The sequence below is a fragment of the Carassius auratus genome, unplaced genomic scaffold (genome assembly GCF_003368295.1).
Source record: "Carassius auratus strain Wakin unplaced genomic scaffold, ASM336829v1 scaf_tig00021499, whole genome shotgun sequence".
Classification (NCBI taxonomy): Eukaryota; Metazoa; Chordata; class Actinopteri; order Cypriniformes; family Cyprinidae; genus Carassius; species Carassius auratus.
The window spans coordinates 1-27,482 of NW_020525116.1; the positions used below are offsets into that span (position 1 = coordinate 1).

Below are 27,482 nucleotides of genomic sequence, written 5' to 3' on the forward strand. Positions count from 1 at the left end.
GAAACCCACACGAAAGGGGACAGAGAACCTCACTCTTTCTTTCTAGAGCCACGGGTGTCAAAACTCAGTCCCCGGAAGGCCGGAGACCTGCAGAGTTTAGATTCAAGCCTGATAGAAACACACCTGATCCAACTAATCATGCCCTTCAGGCTCATTTGAAAACTACATGCCTTGTGTGTTTGAGAAGGTTGTTGGAACAACACTCTACAGGGCTCCGGGCCCTAAAGGAATTTAGTTTGACACCCCCTGGTCTAAGCTCTCTCAGTTATCAGAAAAACAAGACACCAGCCTGCCCCGTGTGAGGCTCGAACTCGACCTTCAGATTATTATGAGACTGACGCGCTGCCTAACTGCGCCAACGAGGCCCGTGGGCTTAAAGGGGGCCGAACAGAGAAAAAGTAGCTTCTAGGTCCCTGGTTTCAGGTGGGCGGCTCGAACAGGCCATCTCTAGCCAGGCAAGGGTGTCAGGATGGCCGAGCGGTCTAAGGCGCTGCGTTCAGGTCGCAGTCTCCCCTGGAGGCGTGGGTTCGAATCCCACTTCTGACAGACCTATCCTTTGGCTGCAGACAGAGACTTCAGTCTTCTGCTACGTTGGGCCAGCAGGGCGTTAACTTTGACAAAACGACGCATTAGGCAAATGCCAGTATTAATTGGGCAGGCGTTGAAGACAAGGATGAGTTTTTAGACACTTTTTGAAAAGGTTAAAGCCTCCGCTGCTCGAATTGAGATAGGCAGGCCGATCCACCAGCTGGGAACAGTCCAGGAAAAGGTCCTTGAGAGTGATTTTGTGCCTCTTTGGGATGGCACCACGAGGCATCGTTCACTTGCAGAAAGCAAGCGTAGGTCTGCACCAGCGACTTTAGGTATATTGCTGCAGAGCCAGTGGTTATCTTGTAGGCAAACATCAGTACCTTGAATCTGATGCGAACAGCTATTGGTAGCCAGTGCAAAATTATGAAGAGAGGTGTGACGTGGGCTTTCTTTGGCTCGTTGAAGACCAGTCTCGCTGCTGCATCCTGGATCAGTTGCAGAGGCTTGATAGTACGTGCCGGAAGACCCGCCAAGGGAGCATAGCAGTAGTCCAGTCTGGAGAAAACAAAGAGCTTGGACAAGGAGTTGTGTGGCCTGCTCTGATCGGAAGGGTCTAATCTTCCGAACGTTGTACAAGGCAAATCTTCAGGACCGGGCCAGTGCAGCAATATGGCCTTTGAAACTTCACAAAACCTCAGGAGGACGTGGCCACGTGTTACATGCATATGAGAGGGATGCTATTGCTGCCTTCATGTAGCATTAGCCAGCATGCATGCAGAATTTTGACTTCACTGTAAATAAAAGGATTGCACGGGCCTACACGCAATGTCGCTGGATGAGATTCAGGGAATTTACCTGGAACCTCACAGTTTTCCACAAGCATCATTTCACCTGCCCTGAAGAGGAGCTGTGGCCTTTTGCCCCCAGGAGACACAGGGAAACCCCACACTAAAGGGGACAGAGAACCTCAATCTTTCTTTCTAAGCCACGGGTGTCAACTCAGTCCCTGGAAGGCCGGAGACCTGCAGAGTTTAGATTCAAGCCTGATAGAACACACCTGATCCAACTAATCATGCCCCTTCAGGCTCATTTGAAAACTACATGCCTTGTGTGTTTGAGAAGGGTTGGAACAACACTCTACAGGGCTCGGGCCCTAAAGGAATTTAGTTTGACACCCCTGGTCCAAGCTCTCTCAGTTATCAGAAAAAAAGAACCAGCCTGCCCCGTGTGAGGCTCGAACTCACGACCTTCAGATTATGAGACTGACGCGCTGCCTAACTGCGCCAACGAGGCCCGTGGGCTAAAGGGGGCCCGAACAGAGAAAAAGTAGCTTCTAGGTCCCTGGTTTCAGGTGCGACTCGAACAGGCCATCTCTAGCCAGGCAAGGGTGTCAGGATGGCCGAGCGGTCTAAGGCGCTGCGTTCAGGTCGCAGTCTCCCCTGGAGGCGTGGGTTCGAATCCCACTTCTGACAGACCTATCCTTTGGCTGCAGACAGAGACTTCAGTCTTCTGCTACGTTGGGCCAGCAGGGCGTTAACTTTGACAAAACGACGCATTAGGCAAATGCCAGTATTAATTGGGCAGGCGTTGAAGACAAGGATGAGTTTTTAGACACTTTTTGAAAAGGGTTAAAGCCTCCGCTGCTCGAATTGAGATAGGCAGGCCGATCCACCAGCTGGGAACAGTCCAGGAAAAGGTCCTTGAGAGTGATTTTGTGCCTCTTTGGGATGGCACCACGAGGCATCGTTCACTTGCAGAAAGCAAGCGTAGGTCTGCACCAGCGACTTTAGGTATATTGCTGCAGAGCCAGTGGTTATCTTGTAGGCAAACATCAGTACCTTGAATCTGATGCGAACAGCTATTGGTAGCCAGTGCAAAATTATGAAGAGAGGTGTGACGTGGGCTTTCTTTGGCTCGTTGAAGACCAGTCTCGCTGCTGCATCCTGGATCAGTTGCAGAGGCTTGATAGTACGTGCCGGAAGACCCGCCAAGGGAGCATAGCAGTAGTCCAGTCTGGAGAAAACAAAGAGCTTGGACAAGGAGTTGTGTGGCCTGCTCTGATCGGAAGGGTCTAATCTTCCGAACGTTGTACAAGGCAAATCTTCAGGACCGGGCCAGTGCAGCAATATGGCCTTTGAAACTTCACAAAACCTCAGGAGGACGTGGCCACGTGTTACATGCATATGAGAGGGATGCTATTGCTGCCTTCATGTAGCATTAGCCAGCATGCATGCAGAATTTTGACTTCACTGTAAATAAAAGGATTGCACGGGCCTACACGCAATGTCGCTGGATGAGATTCAGGGAATTTACCTGGAACCTCACAGTTTTCCACAAAGCATCATTTCACCTGCCCTGAAGAGGAGCTGTGGCCTTTTGCCCCCAGGAGACACAGGGAAACCCACACGAAAGGGGACAGAGAACCTCACTCTTTCTTTCTAAGCCACGGGTGTCAAACTCAGTCCCTGGAAAGGCCGGAGACCTGCAGAGTTTAGATTCAAGCCTGATAGAACACACCTGATCCAACTAATCATGCCCTTCAGGCTCATTTGAAAACTACATGCCTTGTGTGTTTGAGAAGGGTTGGAACAACACTCTACAGGGCTCGGGCCCTAAAGGAATTTAGTTTGACACCCCTGGTCTAAGCTCTCTCAGTTATCAGAAAAAAAGAACCACCCTGCCCCGTGTGAGGCTCGAACTCACGACCTTCAGATTATGAGACTGACGCGCTGCCTAACTGCGCCAACGAGGCCCGTGGGCTAAAGGGGGCCCGAACAGAGAAAAAGTAGCTTCTAGGTCCCTGGTTTCAGGTGCGGCTCGAACAGGCCATCTCTAGCCAGGCAAGGGTGTCAGGATGGCCGAGCGGTCTAAGGCGCTGCGTTCAGGTCGCAGTCTCCCCTGGAGGCGTGGGTTCGAATCCCACTTCTGACAGACCTATCCTTTGGCTGCAGACAGAGACTTCAGTCTTCTGCTACGTTGGGCCAGCAGGGCGTTAACTTTGACAAAACGACGCATTAGGCAAATGCCAGTATTAATTGGGCAGGCGTTGAAGACAAGGATGAGTTTTTAGACACTTTTTGAAAAGGGTTAAAGCCTCCGCTGCTCGAATTGAGATAGGCAGGCCGATCCACCAGCTGGGAACAGTCCAGGAAAAGGTCCTTGAGAGTGATTTTGTGCCTCTTTGGGATGGCACCACGAGGCATCGTTCACTTGCAGAAAGCAAGCGTAGGTCTGCACCAGCGACTTTAGGTATATTGCTGCAGAGCCAGTGGTTATCTTGTAGGCAAACATCAGTACCTTGAATCTGATGCGAACAGCTATTGGTAGCCAGTGCAAAATTATGAAGAGAGGTGTGACGTGGGCTTTCTTTGGCTCGTTGAAGACCAGTCTCGCTGCTGCATCCTGGATCAGTTGCAGAGGCTTGATAGTACGTGCCGGAAGACCCGCCAAGGGAGCATAGCAGTAGTCCAGTCTGGAGAAAACAAAGAGCTTGGACAAGGAGTTGTGTGGCCTGCTCTGATCGGAAGGGTCTAATCTTCCGAACGTTGTACAAGGCAAATCTTCAGGACCGGGCCAGTGCAGCAATATGGCCTTTGAAACTTCACAAAACCTCAGGAGGACGTGGCCACGTGTTACATGAATATGAGAGGGATGCTATTGCTGCCTTCATGTAGCATTAGCCAGCATGCATGCAGAATTTTGACTTCACTGTAAATAAAAGGATTGCACGGGCCTACACGCAATGTCGCTGGATGAGATTCAGGGAATTTACCTGGAACCTCACAGTTTTCCACAAAGCATCATTTCACCTGCCCTGAAGAGGAGCTGTGGCCTTTTGCCCCCAGGAGACACAGGGAAACCCACACGAAAGGGGACAGAGAACCTCACTCTTTCTTTCTAAGCCACGGGTGTCAAACTCAGTCCCTGGAAGGCCGGAGACCTGCAGAGTTTAGATTCAAGCCTGATAGAACACACCTGATCCAACTAATCATGCCCTTCAGGCTCATTTGAAAACTACATGCCTTGTGTGTTTGAGAAGGGTTGGAACAACACTCTACAGGGCTCGGGCCTAAAGGAATTTAGTTTGACACCCCTGGTCTAAGCTCTCTCAGTTATCAGAAAAAAAGAACCAGCCCTGCCCCGTGTGAGGCTCGAACTCACGACCTTCAGATTATGAGACTGACGCGCTGCCTAACTGCGCCAACGAGGCCCGTGGGCTAAAGGGGGCCCGAACAGAGAAAAAGTAGCTTCTAGGTCCCTGGTTTCAGGTGCGGCTCGAACAGGCCATCTCTAGCCAGGCAAGGGTGTCAGGATGGCCGAGCGGTCTAAGGCGCTGCGTTCAGGTCGCAGTCTCCCCTGGAGGCGTGGGTTCGAATCCCACTTCTGACAGACCTATCCTTTGGCTGCAGACAGAGACTTCAGTCTTCTGCTACGTTGGGCCAGCAGGGCGTTAACTTTGACAAAACGACGCATTAGGCAAATGCCAGTATTAATTGGGCAGGCGTTGAAGACAAGGATGAGTTTTTAGACACTTTTTGAAAAGGGTTAAAGCCTCCGCTGCTCGAATTGAGATAGGCAGGCCGATCCACCAGCTGGGAACAGTCCAGGAAAAGGTCCTTGAGAGTGATTTTGTGCCTCTTTGGGATGGCACCACGAGGCATCGTTCACTTGCAGAAAGCAAGCGTAGGTCTGCACCAGCGACTTTAGGTATATTGCTGCAGAGCCAGTGGTTATCTTGTAGGCAAACATCAGTACCTTGAATCTGATGCGAACAGCTATTGGTAGCCAGTGCAAAATTATGAAGAGAGGTGTGACGTGGGCTTTCTTTGGCTCGTTGAAGACCAGTCTCGCTGCTGCATCCTGGATCAGTTGCAGAGGCTTGATAGTACGTGCCGGAAGACCCGCCAAGGGAGCATAGCAGTAGTCCAGTCTGGAGAAAACAAAGAGCTTGGACAAGGAGTTGTGTGGCCTGCTCTGATCGGAAGGGTCTAATCTTCCGAACGTTGTACAAGGCAAATCTTCAGGACCGGGCCAGTGCAGCAATATGGCCTTTGAAACTTCACAAAACCTCAGGAGGACGTGGCCACGTGTTACATGAATATGAGAGGGATGCTATTGCTGCCTTCATGTAGCATTAGCCAGCATGCATGCAGAATTTTGACTTCACTGTAAATAAAAGGATTGCACGGGCCTACACGCAATGTCGCTGGATGAGATTCAGGGAATTTACCTGGAACCTCACAGTTTTCCACAAAGCATCATTTCACCTGCCCTGAAGAGGAGCTGTGGCCTTTTGCCCCCAGGAGACACAGGGAAACCCACACGAAAGGGGACAGAGAACCTCACTCTTTCTTTCTAAGCCACGGGTGTCAAACTCAGTCCCTGGAAGGCCGGAGACCTGCAGAGTTTAGATTCAAGCCTGATAGAACACACCTGATCCAACTAATCATGCCCTTCAGGCTCATTTGAAAACTACATGCCTTGTGTGTTTGAGAAGGGTTGGAACAACACTCTACAGGGCTCGGGCCCTAAAGGAATTTAGTTTGACACCCCTGGTCTAAGCTCTCTCAGTTATCAGAAAAAAAGAACCAGCCTGCCCCGTGTGAGGCTCGAACTCACGACCTTCAGATTATGAGACTGACGCGCTGCCTAACTGCGCCAACGAGGCCCGTGGGCTAAAGGGGGCCCGAACAGAGAAAAAGTAGCTTCTAGGTCCCTGGTTTCAGGTGCGGCTCGAACAGGCCATCTCTAGCCAGGCAAGGGTGTCAGGATGGCCGAGCGGTCTAAGGCGCTGCGTTCAGGTCGCAGTCTCCCCTGGAGGCGTGGGTTCGAATCCCACTTCTGACAGACCTATCCTTTGGCTGCAGACAGAGACTTCAGTCTTCTGCTACGTTGGGCCAGCAGGGCGTTAACTTTGACAAAACGACGCATTAGGCAAATGCCAGTATTAATTGGGCAGGCGTTGAAGACAAGGATGAGTTTTTAGACACTTTTTGAAAAGGGTTAAAGCCTCCGCTGCTCGAATTGAGATAGGCAGGCCGATCCACCAGCTGGGAACAGTCCAGGAAAAGGTCCTTGAGAGTGATTTTGTGCCTCTTTGGGATGGCACCACGAGGCATCGTTCACTTGCAGAAAGCAAGCGTAGGTCTGCACCAGCGACTTTAGGTATATTGCTGCAGAGCCAGTGGTTATCTTGTAGGCAAACATCAGTACCTTGAATCTGATGCGAACAGCTATTGGTAGCCAGTGCAAAATTATGAAGAGAGGTGTGACGTGGGCTTTCTTTGGCTCGTTGAAGACCAGTCTCGCTGCTGCATCCTGGATCAGTTGCAGAGGCTTGATAGTACGTGCCGGAAGACCCGCCAAGGGAGCATAGCAGTAGTCCAGTCTGGAGAAAACAAAGAGCTTGGACAAGGAGTTGTGTGGCCTGCTCTGATCGGAAGGGTCTAATCTTCCGAACGTTGTACAAGGCAAATCTTCAGGACCGGGCCAGTGCAGCAATATGGCCTTTGAAACTTCACAAAACCTCAGGAGGACGTGGCCACGTGTTACATGCATATGAGAGGGATGCTATTGCTGCCTTCATGTAGCATTAGCCAGCATGCATGCAGAATTTTGACTTCACTGTAAATAAAAGGATTGCACGGGCCTACACGCAATGTCGCTGGATGAGATTCAGGGAATTTACCTGGAACCTCACAGTTTTCCACAAAGCATCATTTCACCTGCCCTGAAGAGGAGCTGTGGCCTTTTGCCCCCAGGAGACACAGGGAAACCCACACGAAAGGGGACAGAGAACCTCACTCTTTCTTTCTAAGCCACGGGTGTCAAACTCAGTCCCTGGAAGGCCGGAGACCTGCAGAGTTTAGATTCAAGCCTGATAGAACACACCTGATCCAACTAATCATGCCCTTCAGGCTCATTTGAAAACTACATGCCTTGTGTGTTTGAGAAGGGTTGGAACAACACTCTACAGGGCTCGGGCCCTAAAGGAATTTAGTTTGACACCCCTGGTCTAAGCTCTCTCAGTTATCAGAAAAAAAGAACCAGCCTGCCCCGTGTGAGGCTCGAACTCACGACCTTCAGATTATGAGACTGACGCGCTGCCTAACTGCGCCAACGAGGCCCGTGGGCTAAAGGGGGCCCGAACAGAGAAAAAGTAGCTTCTAGGTCCCTGGTTTCAGGTGCGGCTCGAACAGGCCATCTCTAGCCAGGCAAGGGTGTCAGGATGGCCGAGCGGTCTAAGGCGCTGCGTTCAGGTCGCAGTCTCCCCTGGAGGCGTGGGTTCGAATCCCACTTCTGACAGACCTATCCTTTGGCTGCAGACAGAGACTTCAGTCTTCTGCTACGTTGGGCCAGCAGGGCGTTAACTTTGACAAAACGACGCATTAGGCAAATGCCAGTATTAATTGGGCAGGCGTTGAAGACAAGGATGAGTTTTTAGACACTTTTTGAAAAGGGTTAAAGCCTCCGCTGCTCGAATTGAGATAGGCAGGCCGATCCACCAGCTGGGAACAGTCCAGGAAAAGGTCCTTGAGAGTGATTTTGTGCCTCTTTGGGATGGCACCACGAGGCATCGTTCACTTGCAGAAAGCAAGCGTAGGTCTGCACCAGCGACTTTAGGTATATTGCTGCAGAGCCAGTGGTTATCTTGTAGGCAAACATCAGTACCTTGAATCTGATGCGAACAGCTATTGGTAGCCAGTGCAAAATTATGAAGAGAGGTGTGACGTGGGCTTTCTTTGGCTCGTTGAAGACCAGTCTCGCTGCTGCATCCTGGATCAGTTGCAGAGGCTTGATAGTACGTGCCGGAAGACCCGCCAAGGGAGCATAGCAGTAGTCCAGTCTGGAGAAAACAAAGAGCTTGGACAAGGAGTTGTGTGGCCTGCTCTGATCGGAAGGGTCTAATCTTCCGAACGTTGTACAAGGCAAATCTTCAGGACCGGGCCAGTGCAGCAATATGGCCTTTGAAACTTCACAAAACCTCAGGAGGACGTGGCCACGTGTTACATGCATATGAGAGGGATGCTATTGCTGCCTTCATGTAGCATTAGCCAGCATGCATGCAGAATTTTGACTTCACTGTAAATAAAAGGATTGCACGGGCCTACACGCAATGTCGCTGGATGAGATTCAGGGAATTTACCTGGAACCTCACAGTTTTCCACAAAGCATCATTTCACCTGCCCTGAAGAGGAGCTGTGGCCTTTTGCCCCCAGGAGACACAGGGAAACCCACACGAAAGGGGACAGAGAACCTCACTCTTTCTTTCTAAGCCACGGGTGTCAAACTCAGTCCCTGGAAGGCCGGAGACCTGCAGAGTTTAGATTCAAGCCTGATAGAACACACCTGATCCAACTAATCATGCCCTTCAGGCTCATTTGAAAACTACATGCCTTGTGTGTTTGAGAAGGGTTGGAACAACACTCTACAGGGCTCGGGCCCTAAAGGAATTTAGTTTGACACCCCTGGTCTAAGCTCTCTCAGTTATCAGAAAAAAAGAACCAGCCTGCCCCGTGTGAGGCTCGAACTCACGACCTTCAGATTATGAGACTGACGCGCTGCCTAACTGCGCCAACGAGGCCCGTGGGCTAAAGGGGGCCCGAACAGAGAAAAAGTAGCTTCTAGGTCCCTGGTTTCAGGTGCGGCTCGAACAGGCCATCTCTAGCCAGGCAAGGGTGTCAGGATGGCCGAGCGGTCTAAGGCGCTGCGTTCAGGTCGCAGTCTCCCCTGGAGGCGTGGGTTCGAATCCCACTTCTGACAGACCTATCCTTTGGCTGCAGACAGAGACTTCAGTCTTCTGCTACGTTGGGCCAGCAGGGCGTTAACTTTGACAAAACGACGCATTAGGCAAATGCCAGTATTAATTGGGCAGGCGTTGAAGACAAGGATGAGTTTTTAGACACTTTTTGAAAAGGGTTAAAGCCTCCGCTGCTCGAATTGAGATAGGCAGGCCGATCCACCAGCTGGGAACAGTCCAGGAAAAGGTCCTTGAGAGTGATTTTGTGCCTCTTTGGGATGGCACCACGAGGCATCGTTCACTTGCAGAAAGCAAGCGTAGGTCTGCACCAGCGACTTTAGGTATATTGCTGCAGAGCCAGTGGTTATCTTGTAGGCAAACATCAGTACCTTGAATCTGATGCGAACAGCTATTGGTAGCCAGTGCAAAATTATGAAGAGAGGTGTGACGTGGGCTTTCTTTGGCTCGTTGAAGACCAGTCTCGCTGCTGCATCCTGGATCAGTTGCAGAGGCTTGATAGTACGTGCCGGAAGACCCGCCAAGGGAGCATAGCAGTAGTCCAGTCTGGAGAAAACAAAGAGCTTGGACAAGGAGTTGTGTGGCCTGCTCTGATCGGAAGGGTCTAATCTTCCGAACGTTGTACAAGGCAAATCTTCAGGACCGGGCCAGTGCAGCAATATGGCCTTTGAAACTTCACAAAACCTCAGGAGGACGTGGCCACGTGTTACATGCATATGAGAGGGATGCTATTGCTGCTTCATGTAGCATTAGCAGCATGCATGCAGAATTTTGACTTCACTGTAAATAAAAGGATTGCACGGGCCTACACGCAATGTCGCTGGATGAGATTCAGGGAATTACCTGGAACCTCACAGTTTTCCACAAAGCATCATTTCACCTGCCCTGAAGAGGAGCTGTGGCCTTTTGCCCCCAGGAGACACAGGGAAACCACACGAAAGGGGACAGAGAACCTCACTCTTTTCTTTCTAAGCCACGGGTGTCAAACTCAGTCCCTGGAAGCCGGAGACCTGCAGAGTTTAGATTCAAGCCTGATAGAACACACCTGATCCAACTAATCATGCCCTTCAGGCTCATTGAAAACTACATGCCTTGTGTGTTTGAGAAGGGTTGAACAACACTCTACAGGGCTCGGGCCTAAAGGAATTTAGTTTGACACCCCTGGTCTAAGCTCTCTCAGTTATCAGAAAAAAAGAACCAGCCTGCCCCGTGTGAGGCTCGAACTCACGACCTTCAGATTATGAGACTGACGCGCTGCCTAACTGCGCCAACGAGGCCCGTGGGCTAAAGGGGGCCCGAACAGAGAAAAAGTAGCTTCTAGGTCCCTGGTTTCAGGTGCGGCTCGAACAGGCCATCTCTAGCCAGGCAAGGGTGTCAGGATGGCCGAGCGGTCTAAGGCGCTGCGCTCAAGCTGGGGAACAATAGTCCGTCAAAGACGGGGAAGAAGGGAAGAAAAGAGGGAAGGAAGAAAAAGAGAAGGGGAAGAAGAGAAAGAAAAAATGAAGAAAAGAAAGGGTGAAATTTGATGTTCAAAGACGGATCTTCCTTAGCATGCGCGCAGTGATACATCTTCCGGTTTCTTCTTGCGGTAAATTCGCGCATTTATATTACACTGTTTTCTATTGCAGGTGCTCCCCTCGACGCGGGTTCGAATCCAGCTAAAGACAACTTTTTGTTTTATTGTTAATTGCTTTAAATAAATGAAGTTTCAAGGTTAATTAAATGTATATATGTGCTTGTTTGATATTTTTTTATTACATTTTAATACACCAATGGAAATGTGTTTTGTTATTATTAGTTATTTAGTAGTTGTTGTATTATTTTTGTTATTAAGCATGTTATTATGTGTAGTTGTATTCATATTTATTTTAAGCATGTTATTAGTTGTGATTTTATTGATATTAAATCAGATTTTTTTTAAGGTTACATTCATTCAAGACACCTTTAAATCTGTCATTTTTAATTAAAAAAGGATGCAAAAATAGTCATTATTATGCTTAAAAATGTCTGTGACAAATGACAAAGTGCAAATTATCTTTTTATAGGAATACGTTCTATTGTTGCAGTGTACTGATGAAATGTTTACTAAAGTACAAATAAAAAAGCAATCATTCTCTTTTTTTTTTTTTTTACAATTATGCCAACATAACAGTAATGAATATTAAACAAATTAAATTTATATAAGTTTTCAAAAAAAAAAATTTAAAAGGGAAATAAAAGGAAAATAAATGTAGAAATCAAAACACATTTCTCAATTTGTTTTTTTATTTATTTTACAATTATGCTAATAGAAAAGTAATGAATATTAAATGAAGTTTTCAAACAATAAATTAAAAAGGTAAAAGTAAAAGTTAAATAGGATTAAAAAAGCAAGTTAAATAAAATAATGTTAGACACAAATATTAACAATAGTGAACTATATTTAAACAACTATATACACACAACAATAAATAAAAATATATAGTGTATACATTATTTGGGAGAAGGTTCTCCGGATTTACTCTAACCACTTTTCTTTTGTAATGTTCTCAGTCTGTGGACAGTATATACACCTTGCCCCTGTACTGGCTATGTCCCGTTGCACTGGTTTTGAATTTTCCACACTTCCTGCAAGTGTTTGCCTTGTAGGGTCTCTTGGGCATGGTTTGTGGAGCTGGTTGTGAATTGGTGCTCTGCAAAATAGGCTGTAACAGTGGCATCCTATGGACCGCTGACAGTCTTTGAACCATTTGTAGACCCTGGAACACTGGCACACCCTGAAACATCGACAAAAATATGGTTTTCTGGTATTAAAAGAAAAATTGAACAAGTTTAATAATTCGTACAGAATGGAACGTGAAAAGTGCCTTTATAGAATACTTTATACATTATGCCATTACTTACAGAGACAGTACTGCTTGGTATAGAGGCACAAGACACTGCTGCGCTGGGTTGGTCTTCAACCTGAGAAGGTCTCCTGACCACACTAAGATTTGGCTTTGCTGCAGCAATGTGAGAGCCAGTAAATCTTGGTTTGGTAAATCAAAAATGTGAGAAGACAGAATGTGTTATAATAGCAAGAATTACGATTTATATTAATATTACTATTTTAAGTAAATGCAGGTTTTTAAAAACATTTCTTTCTGAATAGAAGTGTCATCCATATTTATTAGCAGTATTGACTCCTGAAATTACTACAAAGTATTTGCATGATGGAATAATTGTTAATGTGTACAGTTAATGATAGCCAGCATCTATGTGGTATGTTACCTGAGATTGAGAAAGAAAGATAATGTAGCTTTAACACATGAGAAGTATTGAGAGGGATGCCATGAGGGACATGAGTCTAGTCTCAAGAGAGAAAGCAAACAGGTTACATTCTACATTTATCCTTGACCATGTGACTTAAACCAAATCTGAGATATTCAAACTGACCATTCAGCAGACAACAGGTGCCCCCACTGTACAAGAGGGGTGACAATTAGTAGGTCTCAGCCAGCATCTCATAGCATTCTTGCTTTTTCTTTTTTTCTTCATCTTACGTTCTGAACTTTCTTGAATTTTAATTGAGCACATTCTTAAGTGGTATTATTAAAAAAGTTAAATAGTAATTCTTACCATTGAAAATTGTGTTGCAACTCTTGCTTCCACAGGTGCAGTAGGCTGGGGCCGGGGCAGGGGCATGGGATGAGGCTGGGGGTCAGGCTGACTCTGCTCCATGGCCTTCTTTGCTGTTTCAGCATCATGAGGTTCTTCCACCACCCTTTGTGCTGGTCCAGTAGAGGCTTAAGACGAAAAAAAAAAAAAAAAAAAAAAAACCCTTAATACATAATTCAGAAAGAAACCTTTTCAGTAAATATACTAATGATACTAATAAAAAACATGCATTTCAGCACACCTCCAAGCAAGGTTGTTTGGCCACGAGACAGCATCTGACATTTCTCTATCTGTAAGCATTATAACAAATATAATGCACAATACAAGTGAGTCCCTTAAGAGAGCATAAAATACTTCATTAAATTCATATATTTATTCATTCATTCATTCATTTCTAGGACACAAGTCCCATTTATCTTATATATAATGTTACAACTGGTATCTCTATTTAGAGGAGAAAGATACAAGACAGGAACATTTCTTAAAATACCTGCAACATTACATAAATGTCTATAAACAATTATTACACACTCTGGTTTGCACTGTTGAAAGCCATAACATAACACAACCATCACATTACATCGTTCAAATGAATGGGACCAGGTAAATGTTTGTTCTGAAGCCTGATGTGTTGTTCTCTTATGCAAATACACTAAACCAAGATACTAATAATGTTCGATTACGATTATTTTTTATTTTTATACATCTATAATGCAAAGGTAACAAACACTCACCCATTGACAAATCTCGTACCACTTTTTATGTCGAACTACGCGACAATGACCCTTGTCATAGGTCACAAACTTGAGTAATTAACCTTTTTTACCTCTGACACGCCCCCTGAGGATGATGTCATTCTTTCGTACACCTTCGGCACGGTTCGGCAACTTGATTGACACCTGACTAGAAGCGCTGACCCCTCCACCTAGCGGTGAGACGCGGAAACGTGCCGTCGAAATCCCCCTGCTCTCTGATTGGTCAAATGTCACGAATGTCAAGATAATGTTATAAATTGCGCTTTTTGATTGGCTGGAAATGTTAAGGCGCTTCGACGCGATTGGTCCAAATGTCATAGCGCTTCGATGCGATTGGCTGCGCAGTTCGACATTGCTCAACATTTCTGAAATTATGTCGGACTATCCTTCGTCAGCTAGCGCTCAGGTCGCAGTCTCCCCTGGAGGCGTGGGTTCGAATCCCACTTCTGACAGACCTATCCTTTGGCTGCAGACAGAGACTTCAGTCTTCTGCTACGTTGGGCCAGCAGGGCGTTAACTTTGACAAAACGACGCATTAGGCAAATGCCAGTATTAATTGGGCAGGCGTTGAAGACAAGGATGAGTTTTTAGACACTTTTTGAAAAGGGTTAAAGCCTCCGCTGCTCGAATTGAGATAGGCAGGCCGATCCACCAGCTGGGAACAGTCCAGGAAAAGGTCCTTGAGAGTGATTTTGTGCCTCTTTGGGATGGCACCACGAGGCATCGTTCACTTGCAGAAAGCAAGCGTAGGTCTGCACCAGCGACTTTAGGTATATTGCTGCAGAGCCAGTGGTTATCTTGTAGGCAAACATCAGTACCTTGAATCTGATGCGAACAGCTATTGGTAGCCAGTGCAAAATTATGAAGAGAGGTGTGACGTGGGCTTTCTTTGGCTCGTTGAAGACCAGTCTCGCTGCTGCATCCTGGATCAGTTGCAGAGGCTTGATAGTACGTGCCGGAAGACCCGCCAAGGGAGCATAGCAGTAGTCCAGTCTGGAGAAAACAAAGAGCTTGGACAAGGAGTTGTGTGGCCTGCTCTGATCGGAAGGGTCTAATCTTCCGAACGTTGTACAAGGCAAATCTTCAGGACCGGGCCAGTGCAGCAATATGGCCTTTGAAACTTCACAAAACCTCAGGAGGACGTGGCCACGTGTTACATGCATATGAGAGGGATGCTATTGCTGCCTTCATGTAGCATTAGCCAGCATGCATGCAGAATTTTGACTTCACTGTAAATAAAAGGATTGCACGGGCCTACACGCAATGTCGCTGGATGAGATTCAGGGAATTTACCTGGAACCTCACAGTTTTCCACAAAGCATCATTTCACCTGCCCTGAAGAGGAGCTGTGGCCTTTTGCCCCCAGGAGACACAGGGAAACCCACACGAAAGGGGACAGAGAACCTCACTCTTTCTTTCTAAGCCACGGGTGTCAAACTCAGTCCCTGGAAGGCCGGAGACCTGCAGAGTTTAGATTCAAGCCTGATAGAACACACCTGATCCAACTAATCATGCCCTTCAGGCTCATTTGAAAACTACATGCCTTGTGTGTTTGAGAAGGGTTGGAACAACACTCTACAGGGCTCGGGCCCTAAAGGAATTTAGTTTGACACCCCTGGTCTAAGCTCTCTCAGTTATCAGAAAAAAAGAACCAGCCTGCCCCGTGTGAGGCTCGAACTCACGACCTTCAGATTATGAGACTGACGCGCTGCCTAACTGCGCCAACGAGGCCCGTGGGCTAAAGGGGGCCCGAACAGAGAAAAAGTAGCTTCTAGGTCCCTGGTTTCAGGTGCGGCTCGTACAGGCCATCTCTAGCCAGGCAAGGGTGTCAGGATGGCCGAGCGGTCTAAGGCGCTGCGTTCAGGTCGCAGTCTCCCCTGGAGGCGTGGGTTCGAATCCCACTTCTGACAGACCTATCCTTTGGCTGCAGACAGAGACTTCAGTCTTCTGCTACGTTGGGCCAGCAGGGCGTTAACTTTGACAAAACGACGCATTAGGCAAATGCCAGTATTAATTGGGCAGGCGTTGAAGACAAGGATGAGTTTTAGACTCTTTTTGAAAAGGGTTAAAGCCTCCGCTGCTCGAATTGAGATAGGCAGGCCGATCCACCAGCTGGGAACAGTCCAGGAAAAGGTCCTTGAGAGTGATTTTGTGCCTCTTTGGGATGGCACCACGAGGCATCGTTCACTTGCAGAAAGCAAGCGTAGGTCTGCACCAGCGACTTTAGGTATATTGCTGCAGAGCCAGTGGTTATCTTGTAGGCAAACATCAGTACCTTGAATCTGATGCGAACAGCTATTGGTAGCCAGTGCAAAATTATGAAGAGAGGTGTGACGTGGGCTTTCTTTGGCTCGTTGAAGACCAGTCTCGCTGCTGCATCCTGGATCAGTTGCAGAGGCTTGATAGTACGTGCCGGAAGACCCGCCAAGGGAGCATAGCAGTAGTCCAGTCTGGAGAAAACAAAGAGCTTGGACAAGGAGTTGTGTGGCCTGCTCTGATCGGAAGGGTCTAATCTTCCGAACGTTGTACAAGGCAAATCTTCAGGACCGGGCCAGTGCAGCAATATGGCCTTTGAAACTTCACAAAACCTCAGGAGGACGTGGCCACGTGTTACATGCATATGAGAGGGATGCTATTGCTGCCTTCATGTAGCATTAGCCAGCATGCATGCAGAATTTTGACTTCACTGTAAATAAAAGGATTGCACGGGCCTACACGCAATGTCGCTGGATGAGATTCAGGGAATTTACCTGGAACCTCACAGTTTTCCACAAAGCATCATTTCACCTGCCCTGAAGAGGAGCTGTGGCCTTTTGCCCCCAGGAGACACAGGGAAACCCACACGAAAGGGGACAGAGAACCTCACTCTTTCTTTCTAAGCCACGGGTGTCAAACTCAGTCCCTGGAAGGCCGGAGACCTGCAGAGTTTAGATTCAAGCCTGATAGAACACACCTGATCCAACTAATCATGCCCTTCAGGCTCATTTGAAAACTACATGCCTTGTGTGTTTGAGAAGGGTTGGAACAACACTCTACAGGGCTCGGGCCCTAAAGGAATTTAGTTTGACACCCCTGGTCTAAGCTCTCTCAGTTATCAGAAAAAAAGAACCAGCCTGCCCCGTGTGAGGCTCGAACTCACGACCTTCAGATTATGAGACTGACGCGCTGCCTAACTGCGCCAACGAGGCCCGTGGGCTAAAGGGGGCCCGAACAGAGAAAAAGTAGCTTCTAGGTCCCTGGTTTCAGGTGCGGCTCGAACAGGCCATCTCTAGCCAGGCAAGGGTGTCAGGATGGCCGAGCGGTCTAAGGCGCTGCGTTCAGGTCGCAGTCTCCCCTGGAGGCGTGGGTTCGAATCCCACTTCTGACAGACCTATCCTTTGGCTGCAGACAGAGACTTCAGTCTTCTGCTACGTTGGGCCAGCAGGGCGTTAACTTTGACAAAACGACGCATTAGGCAAATGCCAGTATTAATTGGGCAGGCGTTGAAGACAAGGATGAGTTTTTAGACACTTTTTGAAAGGTTAAAGCCTCCGCTGCTCGAATTGAGATAGGCAGGCCGATCCACCAGCTGGGAACAGTCCAGGAAAAGGTCCTTGAGAGTGATTTTGTGCCTCTTTGGGATGGCACCACGAGGCATCGTTCACTTGCAGAAAGCAAGCGTAGGTCTGCACCAGCGACTTTAGGTATATTGCTGCAGAGCCAGTGGTTATCTTGTAGGCAAACATCAGTACCTTGAATCTGATGCGAACAGCTATTGGTAGCCAGTGCAAAATTATGAAGAGAGGTGTGACGTGGGCTTTCTTTGGCTCGTTGAAGACCAGTCTCGCTGCTGCATCCTGGATCAGTTGCAGAGGCTTGATAGTACGTGCCGGAAGACCCGCCAAGGGAGCGTAGCAGTAGTCCGGTCTGGAGAAAACAAAGAGCTTGGACAAGGAGTTGTGTGGCCTGCTCTGATCGGAAGGGTCTAATCTTCCGAACGTTGTACAAGGCAAATCTTCAGGACCGGGCCAGTGCAGCAATATGGCCTTTGAAACTTCACAAAACCTCAGGAGGACGTGGCCACGTGTTACATGAATATGAGAGGGATGCTATTACTGCCTTCGTGTAGCATTAGCCAGCATGAATGCAGAATTTTGACTTCATTGTAAATAAAAGGATTGCACGGGCCTACACGCAATGTCGCTGGATGAGATTCAGGGAATTTACCTGGAACCTCACAGTTTTCCACAAAGCATCATTTCACCTGCCCTGAAGAGGAGCTGTGGCCTTTTGCCCCCAGGAGACACAGGGAAACCCACACGAAAGGGGACAGAGAACCTCACTCTGTCTTTCTGAGCCACGGGTGTCAAACTCAGTCCCCGGAAGGCCGGAGACCTGCAGAGTTTAGATTCAAGCCTGATTGAACACACCTGATCCAACCAATCATGCCCTTCGGGCTCATTTGAAAACTACACGCCTTGTGTTTTTGAGAAGGGTTGGAACAACACTCTACAGGGCTCGGGCCCTAAAGGAATTTAGTTTGATACCCCTGGTCTAAGCTCTCTCAGTTATCAGAAAAAAAGCACCACCCTGCCCCGTGTGAGGCTCGAACTCACGACCTTCAGATTATGAGACTGACGCGCTGCCTAACTGCGCCAACGAGGCCCGTGGGCTAGAGGGGGCCCGAACAGAGATAAAGTAGCTTCTAGGTCCCTGGTTTCAGGTGTGGCTCGAACAGGGCATCTCTAGCCAGGCAAGGGTGTCAGGATGGCCGAGCGGTCTAAGGCGCTGCGTTCAGGTCGCAGTCTCCCCTGGAGGCGTGGGTTCGAATCCCACTTCTGACAGACCTATCCTTTGGCTGCAGACAGAGACTTCAGTCTTCTGCCACGTTGGGCCAGCAGGGCGTTAACTTTGACAAAACGAACGCATTAGGCAAATGCTAGTATTAATTGGGCAGGCGTTGAAGACAAGGATGAGTTTTTAGACACTTTTTGAAAAGGGTTAAAGCCTCCGCTGCTCGAATTGAGATAGGCAGGCCGATCCACCAGCTGGGAACAGTCCAGGAAAAGGTCCTTGAGAGTGATTTTGTGCCTCTTTGGGATGGCACCACGAGGCATCGTTCACTTGCAGAAAGCAAGCGTAGGTCTGCACCAGCGACTTTAGGTATATTGCTGCAGAGCCAGTGGTTATCTTGTAGGCAAACATCAGTACCTTGAATCTGATGCGAACAGCTATTGGTAGCCAGTGCAAAATTATGAAGAGAGGTGTGACGTGGGCTTTCTTTGGCTCGTTGAAGACCAGTCTCGCTGCTGCATCCTGGATCAGTTGCAGAGGCTTGATAGTTTGGCCGGAAGACCCGCCAAGGGAGCATAGCAGTAGTCCAGTCTGGAGAAAACAAAGAGCTTGGACAAGGAGTTGTGTGGCCTGCTCTGATCGGAAGGGTCTAATCTTCCGAACGTTGTACAAGGCAAATCTTCAGGACCGGGCCAGTGCAGCAATATGGCCTTTGAAACTTCACAAAACCTCAGGAGGACGTGGCCACGTGTTACATGCATATGAGAGGGATGCTATTGCTGCCTTCATGTAGCATTAGCCAGCATGCATGCAGAATTTTGACTTCACTGTAAATAAAAGGATTGCACGGGCCTACACGCAATGTCGCTGGATGAGATTCAGGGAATTTACCTGGAACCTCACAGTTTTCCACAAAGCATCATTTCACCTGCCCTGAAGAGGAGCTGTGGCCTTTTGCCCCCAGGAGACACAGGGAAACCCACACGAAAGGGGACAGAGAACCTCAATCTTTCTTTCTAAGCCACGGGTGTCAAACTCAGTCCCTGGAAGGCCGGAGACCTGCAGAGTTTAGATTCAAGCCTGATAGAACACACCTGATCCAACTAATCATGCCCTTCAGGCTCATTTGAAAACTACATGCCTTGTGTGTTTGAGAAGGGTTGGAACAACACTCTACAGGGCTCGGGCCCTAAAGGAATTTAGTTTGACACCCCTGGTCTAAGCTCTCTCAGTTATCAGAAAAAAAGAACCAGCCCTGCCCCGTGTGAGGCTCGAACTCACGACCTTCAGATTATGAGACTGACGCGCTGCCTAACTGCGCCAACGAGGCCCGTGGGCTAAAGGGGGCCCGAACAGAGAAAAAGTAGCTTCTAGGTCCCTGGTTTCAGGTGCGGCTCGAACAGGCCATCTCTAGCCAGGCAAGGGTGTCAGGATGGCCGAGCGGTCTAAGGCGCTGCGTTCAGGTCGCAGTCTCCCCTGGAGGCGTGGGTTCGAATCCCACTTCTGACAGACCTATCCTTTGGCTGCAGACAGAGACTTCAGTCTTCTGCTACGTTGGGCCAGCAGGGCGTTAACTTTGACAAAACGACGCATTAGGCAAATGCCAGTATTAATTGGGCAGGCGTTGAAGACAAAGGATGAGTTTTTAGACACTTTTTGAAAAGGGTTAAAGCCTCCGCTGCTCGAATTGAGATAGGCAGGCCGATCCACCAGCTGGGGAACAGTCCAGGAAAAGGTCCTTGAGAGTGATTTTGTGCCTCTTTGGGATGGCACCACGAGGCATCGTTCACTTGCAGAAAGCAAGCGTAGGTCTGCACCAGCGACTTTAGGTATATTTGCTGCAGAGCCAGTGGTTATCTTGTAGGCAAACATCAGTACCTTGAATCTGATGCGAACAGCTATTGGTAGCAGTGCAAAATTATGAAGAGAGTGTGACGTGGGCTTTCTTTGGCTCGTTGAAGACCAGTCTCGCTGCTGCATCCTGGATCAGTTGCAGAGGCTTGATAGTACGTGCCGGAAGACCCGCCAAGGGAGCATAGCAGTAGTCCAGTCTGGAGGAAACAAAGAGCTTGGACAAGGAGTTGTGTGGCCTGCTCTGATCGGAAGGGTCTAATCTTCCGAACGTTGTACAAGGCAAATCTTCAGGACCGGGCCAGTGCAGCAATATGGCCTTTGAAACTTCACAAAACCTCAGGAGGACGTGGCCACGTGTTACATGCATATGAGAGGGATGCTATTGCTGCCTTCATGTAGCATTAGCCAGCATGCATGCAGAATTTTGACTTCACTGTAAATAAAAGGATTGCACGGGCCTACACGCAATGTCGCTGGATGAGATTCAGGGAATTTACCTGGAACCTCACAGTTTTCCACAAAGCATCATTTCACCTGCCCTGAAGAGGAGCTGTGGCCTTTTGCCCCCAGGAGACACAGGGAAACCCACACGAAAGGGGACAGAGAACCTCAATCTTTCTTTCTAAGCCACGGGTGTCAAACTCAGTCCCTGGAAGGCCGGAGACCTGCAGAGTTTAGATTCAAGCCTGATCTGATAGAACACACCTGATCCAACTAATCATGCCCTTCAGGCTCATTTGAAAACTACATGCCTTGTGTGTTTGAGAAGGGTTGGAACAACACTCTACAGGGCTCGGGCCCTAAAGGAATTTAGTTTGACACCCCTGGTCTAAGCTCTCTCAGTTATCAGAAAAAAAGAACCAGCCCTGCCCCGTGTGAGGCTCGAACTCACGACCTTCAGATTATGAGACTGACGCGCTGCCTAACTGCGCCAACGAGGCCCGTGGGCTAAAGGGGGCCCGAACAGAGAAAAAGTAGCTTCTAGGTCCCTGGTTTCAGGTGCGGCTCGAACAGGCCATCTCTAGCCAGGCAAGGGTGTCAGGATGGCCGAGCGGTCTAAGGCGCTGCGTTCAGGTCGCAGTCTCCCCTGGAGGCGTGGGTTCGAATCCCACTTCTGACAGACCTATCCTTTGGCTGCAGACAGAGACTTCAGTCTTCTGCTACGTTGGGCCAGCAGGGCGTTAACTTTGACAAAACGACGCCATTAGGCAAATGCCAGTATTAATTGGGCAGGCGTTGAAGACAAGGATGAGTTTTTAGACACTTTTTGAAAAGGGTTAAAGCCTCCGCTGCTCGAATTGAGATAGGCAGGCCGATCCACCAGCTGGGAACAGTCCAGGAAAAGGTCCTTGAGAGTGATTTTGTGCCTCTTTGGGATGGCACCACGAGGCATCGTTCACTTGCCAGAAAGCAAGCGTAGGTCTGCACCAGCGACTTTAGGTATATTGCTGCAGAGCCAGTGGTTATCTTGTAGGCAAACATCAGTACCTTGAATCTGATGCGAACAGCTATTGGTAGCCAGTGCAAAATTATGAAGAGAGGTGTGACGTGGGCTTTCTTTGGCTCGTTGAAGACCAGTCTCGCTGCTGCATCCTGGATCAGTTGCAGAGGCTTGATAGTACGTGCCGGAAGACCCGCCAAGGGAGCATAGCAGTAGTCCAGTCTGGAGAAAACAAAGAGCTTGGACAAGGAGTTGTGTGGCCTGCTCTGATCGGAAGGGTCTAATCTTCCCGAACGTTGTACAAGGCAAATCTTCAGGACCGGGCCAGTGCAGCAATATGGCCTTTGAACTTCACAAAACCTCAGGAGGACGTGGCCACGTGTTACATGCATATGAGAGGGATGCTATTGCTGCCTTCATGTAGCATTAGCCAGCATGCATGCAGATTTTGACTTCACTGTAAATAAAAGGATTGCCACGGGCCTACACGCAATGTCGCTGGAATGAGATTCAGGGAATTTACCTGGAACCTCACAGTTTTCCACAAAGCATCATTTCACCTGCCCTGAAGAGGAGCTGTGCCTTTTGCCCCCAGGAACACAGGGAAACCCACACGAAAGGGGACAGAGAACCTCACTCTTTCTTTCTAAGCCACGGGTGTCAAACTCAGTCCCTGGAAGGCCGGAGACCTGCAGAGTTTAGATTCAAGCCTGATAGAACACACCTGATCCAACTAATCATGCCCTTCAGGCTCATTTGAAAACTACATGCCTTGTGTGTTTTGAGAAGGGTTGGAACAACACTCTACAGGGCTCGGGCCCTAAAGGAATTTAGTTTGACACCCCTGGTCTAAGCTCTCTCAGTTATCAGAAAAAAAGAACCAGCCTGCCCCGTGTGAGGCTCGAACTCACGACCTTCAGATTATGAGACTGACGCGCTGCCTAACTGCGCCAACGAGGCCCGTGGGCTAAAGGGGGCCCGAACAGAGAAAAAGTAGCTTCTAGGTCCCTGGTTTCAGGTGCGGCTCGAACAGGCCATCTCTAGCCAGGCAAGGGTGCAGAGCCAGTGGTTATCTTGTAGGCAAACATCAGTACCTTGAATCTGATGCGAACAGCTATATTGGTAGCCAGTGCAAAATTATGAAGAGAGGTGTGACGTGGCTTTTTGGCTCGTTGAAGAGACCAGTCTCGCTGCTGCATCCTGGATCAGCAGGGCGTTAACATTTGGACAAAACGACGCATTAGGCACAATGCCAGTATTAAATTGGGCAGGCCGTTGAAAGACAAGGATGAGTTTTTAGACACTTTTTGAAAAAGGGTTAAATCCTCCGCTGCTCGAATTGCCACGTGTTACATGAATATGAGAGGGATGCTATTGCTGCCTTCATGTAGCATTAGCCAGCATGCATGCAGAATTTTGACTTCACTGTAAATAAAAGGATTGCACGGGCCTACACGCAATGTCGCTGGATGAGATTCAGGGAATTTACCTGGAACCTCACAGTTTTCCACAAAGCATCATTTCACCTGCCCTGAAGAGGAGCTGTGGCCTTTTTGCCCCCAGGAGACACAGGGAAACCCACACGAAAGGGGACAGAGAACTCACTCTTTCTTTCTAAGCCACGGGTGCTGGAAGGCCGGAGACCTGCAGAGTTTAGATTCAAGCCTGATAGAACACACCTGATCCAACTAATCATGCCCTTCAGGCTCATTTGAAAACTACATGCCTTGTGTGTTTGAGAAGGGTTGGAACAACACTCTACAGGGCTCGGGCCCTAAAGGAATTTAGTTTGACACCCCTGGTCTAAGCTCTCTCAGTTATCAGAAAAAAAGAACCAGCCTGCCCCGTGTGAGGCTCGAACTCACGACCTTCAGATTATGAGACTGACGCGCTGCCTAACTGGCGCCAACGAGGCCCGTGGGCTAAAGGGGGCCCGAACAGAGAAAAAGTAGCTTCTAGGTCCCTGGTTTCAGGTGCGGCTCGAACAGGCCATCTCTAGCCAGGCAAGGGTGTCAGGATGGCCGAGCGGTCTAAGGCGCTGCGTTCAGGTCGCAGTCTCCCCTGGAGGCGTGGGTTCGAATCCCACTTCTGACAGACCTATCCTTTGGCTGCAGACAGAGACTTCAGTCTTCTGCTACGTTGGGCCAGCAGGGCGTTAACTTTGACAAAACGACGCATTAGGCAAATGCCAGTATTAATTGGGCAGGCGTTGAAGACAAGGATGAGTTTTTAGACACTTTTTGAAAAGGGTTAAAGCCTCCGCTGCTCGAATTGAGATAGGCAGGCCGATCCACCAGCTGGGAACAGTCCAGGAAAAGGTCCTTGAGAGTGATTTTGTGCCTCTTTGGGATGGCACCACGAGGCATCGTTCACTTGCAGAAAGCAAGCGTAGGTCTGCACCAGCGACTTTAGGTATATTGCTGCAGAGCCAGTGGTTATCTTGTAGGCAAACATCAGTACCTTGAATCTGATGCGAACAGCTATTGGTAGCCAGTGCAAAATTATGAAGAGAGGTGTGACGTGGGCTTTCTTTGGCTCGTTGAAGACCAGTCTCGCTGCTGCATCCTGGATCAGTTGCAGAGGCTTGATAGTTTGGCCGGAAGACCCGCCAAGGGAGCATAGCAGTAGTCCAGTCTGGAGAAAACAAAGAGCTTGGACAAGGAGTTGTGTGGCCTGCTCTGATCGGAAGGGTCTAATCTTCCGAACGTTGTACAAGGCAAATCTTCAGGACCGGGCCAGTGCAGCAATATGGCCTTTGAAACTTCACAAAACCTCAGGAGGACGTGGCCACGTGTTACATGCATATGAGAGGGATGCTATTGCTGCCTTCATGTAGCATTAGCCAGCATGCATGCAGAATTTTGACTTCACTGTAAATAAAAGGATTGCACGGGCCTACACGCAATGTCGCTGGATGAGATTCAGGGAATTTACCTGGAACCTCACAGTTTTCCACAAAGCATCATTTCACCTGCCCTGAAGAGGAGCTGTGGCCTTTTGCCCCCAGGAGACACAGGGAAACCCACACGAAAGGGGACAGAGAACCTCAATCTTTCTTTCTAAGCCACGGGTGTCAAACTCAGTCCCTGGAAGGCCGGAGACCTGCAGAGTTTAGATTCAAGCCTGATAGAACACACCTGATCCAACTAATCATGCCCTTCAGGCTCATTTGAAAACTACATGCCTTGTGTGTTTGAGAAGGGTTGGAACAACACTCTACAGGGCTCGGGCCCTAAAGGAATTTAGTTTGACACCCCTGGTCTAAGCTCTCTCAGTTATCAGAAAAAAAGAACCAGCCTGCCCCGTGTGAGGCTCGAACTCACGACCTTCAGATTATGAGACTGACGCGCTGCCTAACTGCGCCAACGAGGCCCGTGGGCTAAAGGGGGCCCGAACAGAGAAAAAGTAGCTTCTAGGTCCCTGGTTTCAGGTGCGGCTCGAACAGGCCATCTCTAGCCAGGCAAGGGTGTCAGGATGGCCGAGCGGTCTAAGGCGCTGCGTTCAGGTCGCAGTCTCCCCTGGAGGCGTGGGTTCGAATCCCACTTCTGACAGACCTATCCTTTGGCTGCAGACAGAGACTTCAGTCTTCTGCTACGTTGGGCCAGCAGGGCGTTAACTTTGACAAAACGACGCATTAGGCAAATGCCAGTATTAATTGGGCAGGCGTTGAAGACAAGGATGAGTTTTTAGACACTTTTTGAAAAGGGTTAAAGCCTCCGCTGCTCGAATTGAGATAGGCAGGCCGATCCACCAGCTGGGAACAGTCCAGGAAAAGGTCCTTGAGAGTGATTTTGTGCCTCTTTGGGATGGCACCACGAGGCATCGTTCACTTGCAGAAAGCAAGCGTAGGTCTGCACCAGCGACTTTAGGTATATTGCTGCAGAGCCAGTGGTTATCTTGTAGGCAAACATCAGTACCTTGAATCTGATGCGAACAGCTATTGGTAGCCAGTGCAAAATTATGAAGAGAGGTGTGACGTGGGCTTTCTTTGGCTCGTTGAAGACCAGTCTCGCTGCTGCATCCTGGATCAGTTGCAGAGGCTTGATAGTACGTGCCGGAAGACCCGCCAAGGGAGCATAGCAGTAGTCCAGTCTGGAGAAAACAAAGAGCTTGGACAAGGAGTTGTGTGGCCTGCTCTGATCGGAAGGGTCTAATCTTCCGAACGTTGTACAAGGCAAATCTTCAGGACCGGGCCAGTGCAGCAATATGGCCTTTGAAACTTCACAAAACCTCAGGAGGACGTGGCCACGTGTTACATGCATATGAGAGGGATGCTATTGCTGCCTTCATGTAGCATTAGCCAGCATGCATGCAGAATTTTGACTTCACTGTAAATAAAAGGATTGCACGGGCCTACACGCAATGTCGCTGGATGAGATTCAGGGAATTTACCTGGAACCTCACAGTTTTCCACAAAGCATCATTTCACCTGCCCTGAAGAGGAGCTGTGGCCTTTTGCCCCCAGGAGACACAGGGAAACCCACACGAAAGGGGACAGAGAACCTCAATCTTTTCTTTCTAAGCCACGGGTGTCAAACTCAGTCCCTGGAAGGCCGGAGACCTGCAGAGTTTAGATTCAAGCCTGATAGAACACACCTGATCCAACTAATCATGCCCTTCAGGCTCATTTGAAAACTACATGCCTTGTGTGTTTGAGAAGGGTTGGAACAACACTCTACAGGGCTCGGGCCCTAAAGGAATTTAGTTTGACACCCCTGGTCTAAGCTCTCTCAGTTATCAGAAAAAAAGAACCAGCCTGCCCCGTGTGAGGCTCGAACTCACGACCTTCAGATTATGAGACTGACGCGCTGCCTAACTGCGCCAACGAGGCCCGTGGGCTAAAGGGGGCCCGAACAGAGAAAAAGTAGCTTCTAGGTCCCTGGTTTCAGGTGCGGCTCGAACAGGCCATCTCTAGCCAGGCAAGGGTGTCAGGATGGCCGAGCGGTCTAAGGCGCTGCGTTCAGGTCGCAGTCTCCCCTGGAGGCGTGGGTTCGAATCCCACTTCTGACAGACCTATCCTTTGGCTGCAGACAGAGACTTCAGTCTTCTGCTACGTTGGGCCAGCAGGGCGTTAACTTTGACAAAACGACGCATTAGGCAAATGCCAGTATTAATTGGGCAGGCGTTGAAGACAAGGATGAGTTTTTAGACACTTTTTGAAAAGGGTTAAAGCCTCCGCTGCTCGAATTGAGATAGGCAGGCCGATCCACCAGCTGGGAACAGTCCAGGAAAAGGTCCTTGAGAGTGATTTTGTGCCTCTTTGGGATGGCACCACGAGGCATCGTTCACTTGCAGAAAGCAAGCGTAGGTCTGCACCAGCGACTTTAGGTATATTGCTGCAGAGCCAGTGGTTATCTTGTAGGCAAACATCAGTACCTTGAATCTGATGCGAACAGCTATTGGTAGCCAGTGCAAAATTATGAAGAGAGGTGTGACGTGGGCTTTCTTTGGCTCGTTGAAGACCAGTCTCGCTGCTGCATCCTGGATCAGTTGCAGAGGCTTGATAGTACGTGCCGGAAGACCCGCCAAGGGAGCATAGCAGTAGTCCAGTCTGGAGAAAACAAAGAGCTTGGACAAGGAGTTGTGTGGCCTGCTCTGATCGGAAGGGTCTAATCTTCCGAACGTTGTACAAGGCAAATCTTCAGGACCGGGCCAGTGCAGCAATATGGCCTTTGAAACTTCACAAAACCTCAGGAGGACGTGGCCACGTGTTACATGCATATGAGAGGGATGC

The 27,482-nt window shown here is 48.9% G+C and overlaps 30 non-coding genes across 30 annotated transcripts; 15 read left to right on the forward strand and 15 right to left on the reverse strand.

Annotated features, from left to right (window-relative positions):
* Positions 1 to 463: 463 nt before the first annotated feature.
* On the forward strand, positions 464 to 546 carry trnal-cag (transfer RNA leucine (anticodon CAG)). The gene has a single exon. It is a non-coding gene; the product is annotated as a tRNA-Leu (tRNA).
* Positions 547 to 1,750: 1,204 nt separating this feature from the next.
* On the reverse strand, positions 1,751 to 1,824 carry trnam-cau (transfer RNA methionine (anticodon CAU)). The gene has a single exon. It is a non-coding gene; the product is annotated as a tRNA-Met (tRNA).
* Positions 1,825 to 1,920: 96 nt separating this feature from the next.
* Positions 1,921 to 2,003, forward strand: trnal-cag (transfer RNA leucine (anticodon CAG)). Its single transcript has one exon. It is a non-coding gene; the product is annotated as a tRNA-Leu (tRNA).
* A 1,206-nt stretch (positions 2,004 to 3,209) lies between these two features.
* Positions 3,210 to 3,283, reverse strand: trnam-cau (transfer RNA methionine (anticodon CAU)). Its single transcript has one exon. It is a non-coding gene; the product is annotated as a tRNA-Met (tRNA).
* A 96-nt stretch (positions 3,284 to 3,379) lies between these two features.
* trnal-cag (transfer RNA leucine (anticodon CAG)) lies at positions 3,380 to 3,462 on the forward strand. Its single transcript has one exon. It is a non-coding gene; the product is annotated as a tRNA-Leu (tRNA).
* A 1,205-nt stretch (positions 3,463 to 4,667) lies between these two features.
* On the reverse strand, positions 4,668 to 4,741 carry trnam-cau (transfer RNA methionine (anticodon CAU)). Its single transcript has one exon. It is a non-coding gene; the product is annotated as a tRNA-Met (tRNA).
* A 96-nt stretch (positions 4,742 to 4,837) lies between these two features.
* Positions 4,838 to 4,920, forward strand: trnal-cag (transfer RNA leucine (anticodon CAG)). Its single transcript has one exon. It is a non-coding gene; the product is annotated as a tRNA-Leu (tRNA).
* A 1,205-nt stretch (positions 4,921 to 6,125) lies between these two features.
* Positions 6,126 to 6,199, reverse strand: trnam-cau (transfer RNA methionine (anticodon CAU)). The gene has a single exon. It is a non-coding gene; the product is annotated as a tRNA-Met (tRNA).
* Positions 6,200 to 6,295: 96 nt separating this feature from the next.
* On the forward strand, positions 6,296 to 6,378 carry trnal-cag (transfer RNA leucine (anticodon CAG)). Its single transcript has one exon. It is a non-coding gene; the product is annotated as a tRNA-Leu (tRNA).
* A 1,205-nt stretch (positions 6,379 to 7,583) lies between these two features.
* trnam-cau (transfer RNA methionine (anticodon CAU)) lies at positions 7,584 to 7,657 on the reverse strand. The gene has a single exon. It is a non-coding gene; the product is annotated as a tRNA-Met (tRNA).
* A 96-nt stretch (positions 7,658 to 7,753) lies between these two features.
* On the forward strand, positions 7,754 to 7,836 carry trnal-cag (transfer RNA leucine (anticodon CAG)). Its single transcript has one exon. It is a non-coding gene; the product is annotated as a tRNA-Leu (tRNA).
* A 1,205-nt stretch (positions 7,837 to 9,041) lies between these two features.
* Positions 9,042 to 9,115, reverse strand: trnam-cau (transfer RNA methionine (anticodon CAU)). Its single transcript has one exon. It is a non-coding gene; the product is annotated as a tRNA-Met (tRNA).
* A 96-nt stretch (positions 9,116 to 9,211) lies between these two features.
* Positions 9,212 to 9,294, forward strand: trnal-cag (transfer RNA leucine (anticodon CAG)). The gene has a single exon. It is a non-coding gene; the product is annotated as a tRNA-Leu (tRNA).
* Positions 9,295 to 10,492: 1,198 nt separating this feature from the next.
* trnam-cau (transfer RNA methionine (anticodon CAU)) lies at positions 10,493 to 10,566 on the reverse strand. Its single transcript has one exon. It is a non-coding gene; the product is annotated as a tRNA-Met (tRNA).
* Positions 10,567 to 15,337: 4,771 nt separating this feature from the next.
* Positions 15,338 to 15,411, reverse strand: trnam-cau (transfer RNA methionine (anticodon CAU)). Its single transcript has one exon. It is a non-coding gene; the product is annotated as a tRNA-Met (tRNA).
* Positions 15,412 to 15,507: 96 nt separating this feature from the next.
* trnal-cag (transfer RNA leucine (anticodon CAG)) lies at positions 15,508 to 15,590 on the forward strand. The gene has a single exon. It is a non-coding gene; the product is annotated as a tRNA-Leu (tRNA).
* A 1,204-nt stretch (positions 15,591 to 16,794) lies between these two features.
* Positions 16,795 to 16,868, reverse strand: trnam-cau (transfer RNA methionine (anticodon CAU)). Its single transcript has one exon. It is a non-coding gene; the product is annotated as a tRNA-Met (tRNA).
* A 96-nt stretch (positions 16,869 to 16,964) lies between these two features.
* On the forward strand, positions 16,965 to 17,047 carry trnal-cag (transfer RNA leucine (anticodon CAG)). Its single transcript has one exon. It is a non-coding gene; the product is annotated as a tRNA-Leu (tRNA).
* Positions 17,048 to 18,250: 1,203 nt separating this feature from the next.
* trnam-cau (transfer RNA methionine (anticodon CAU)) lies at positions 18,251 to 18,324 on the reverse strand. Its single transcript has one exon. It is a non-coding gene; the product is annotated as a tRNA-Met (tRNA).
* A 96-nt stretch (positions 18,325 to 18,420) lies between these two features.
* Positions 18,421 to 18,503, forward strand: trnal-cag (transfer RNA leucine (anticodon CAG)). The gene has a single exon. It is a non-coding gene; the product is annotated as a tRNA-Leu (tRNA).
* A 1,206-nt stretch (positions 18,504 to 19,709) lies between these two features.
* On the reverse strand, positions 19,710 to 19,783 carry trnam-cau (transfer RNA methionine (anticodon CAU)). Its single transcript has one exon. It is a non-coding gene; the product is annotated as a tRNA-Met (tRNA).
* Positions 19,784 to 19,879: 96 nt separating this feature from the next.
* Positions 19,880 to 19,962, forward strand: trnal-cag (transfer RNA leucine (anticodon CAG)). Its single transcript has one exon. It is a non-coding gene; the product is annotated as a tRNA-Leu (tRNA).
* A 1,212-nt stretch (positions 19,963 to 21,174) lies between these two features.
* trnam-cau (transfer RNA methionine (anticodon CAU)) lies at positions 21,175 to 21,248 on the reverse strand. The gene has a single exon. It is a non-coding gene; the product is annotated as a tRNA-Met (tRNA).
* Positions 21,249 to 21,344: 96 nt separating this feature from the next.
* Positions 21,345 to 21,427, forward strand: trnal-cag (transfer RNA leucine (anticodon CAG)). The gene has a single exon. It is a non-coding gene; the product is annotated as a tRNA-Leu (tRNA).
* Positions 21,428 to 22,634: 1,207 nt separating this feature from the next.
* trnam-cau (transfer RNA methionine (anticodon CAU)) lies at positions 22,635 to 22,708 on the reverse strand. The gene has a single exon. It is a non-coding gene; the product is annotated as a tRNA-Met (tRNA).
* A 1,051-nt stretch (positions 22,709 to 23,759) lies between these two features.
* Positions 23,760 to 23,842, forward strand: trnal-cag (transfer RNA leucine (anticodon CAG)). The gene has a single exon. It is a non-coding gene; the product is annotated as a tRNA-Leu (tRNA).
* Positions 23,843 to 25,046: 1,204 nt separating this feature from the next.
* On the reverse strand, positions 25,047 to 25,120 carry trnam-cau (transfer RNA methionine (anticodon CAU)). Its single transcript has one exon. It is a non-coding gene; the product is annotated as a tRNA-Met (tRNA).
* Positions 25,121 to 25,216: 96 nt separating this feature from the next.
* Positions 25,217 to 25,299, forward strand: trnal-cag (transfer RNA leucine (anticodon CAG)). The gene has a single exon. It is a non-coding gene; the product is annotated as a tRNA-Leu (tRNA).
* A 1,206-nt stretch (positions 25,300 to 26,505) lies between these two features.
* On the reverse strand, positions 26,506 to 26,579 carry trnam-cau (transfer RNA methionine (anticodon CAU)). The gene has a single exon. It is a non-coding gene; the product is annotated as a tRNA-Met (tRNA).
* Positions 26,580 to 26,675: 96 nt separating this feature from the next.
* On the forward strand, positions 26,676 to 26,758 carry trnal-cag (transfer RNA leucine (anticodon CAG)). Its single transcript has one exon. It is a non-coding gene; the product is annotated as a tRNA-Leu (tRNA).
* Positions 26,759 to 27,482: the final 724 nt, after the last annotated feature.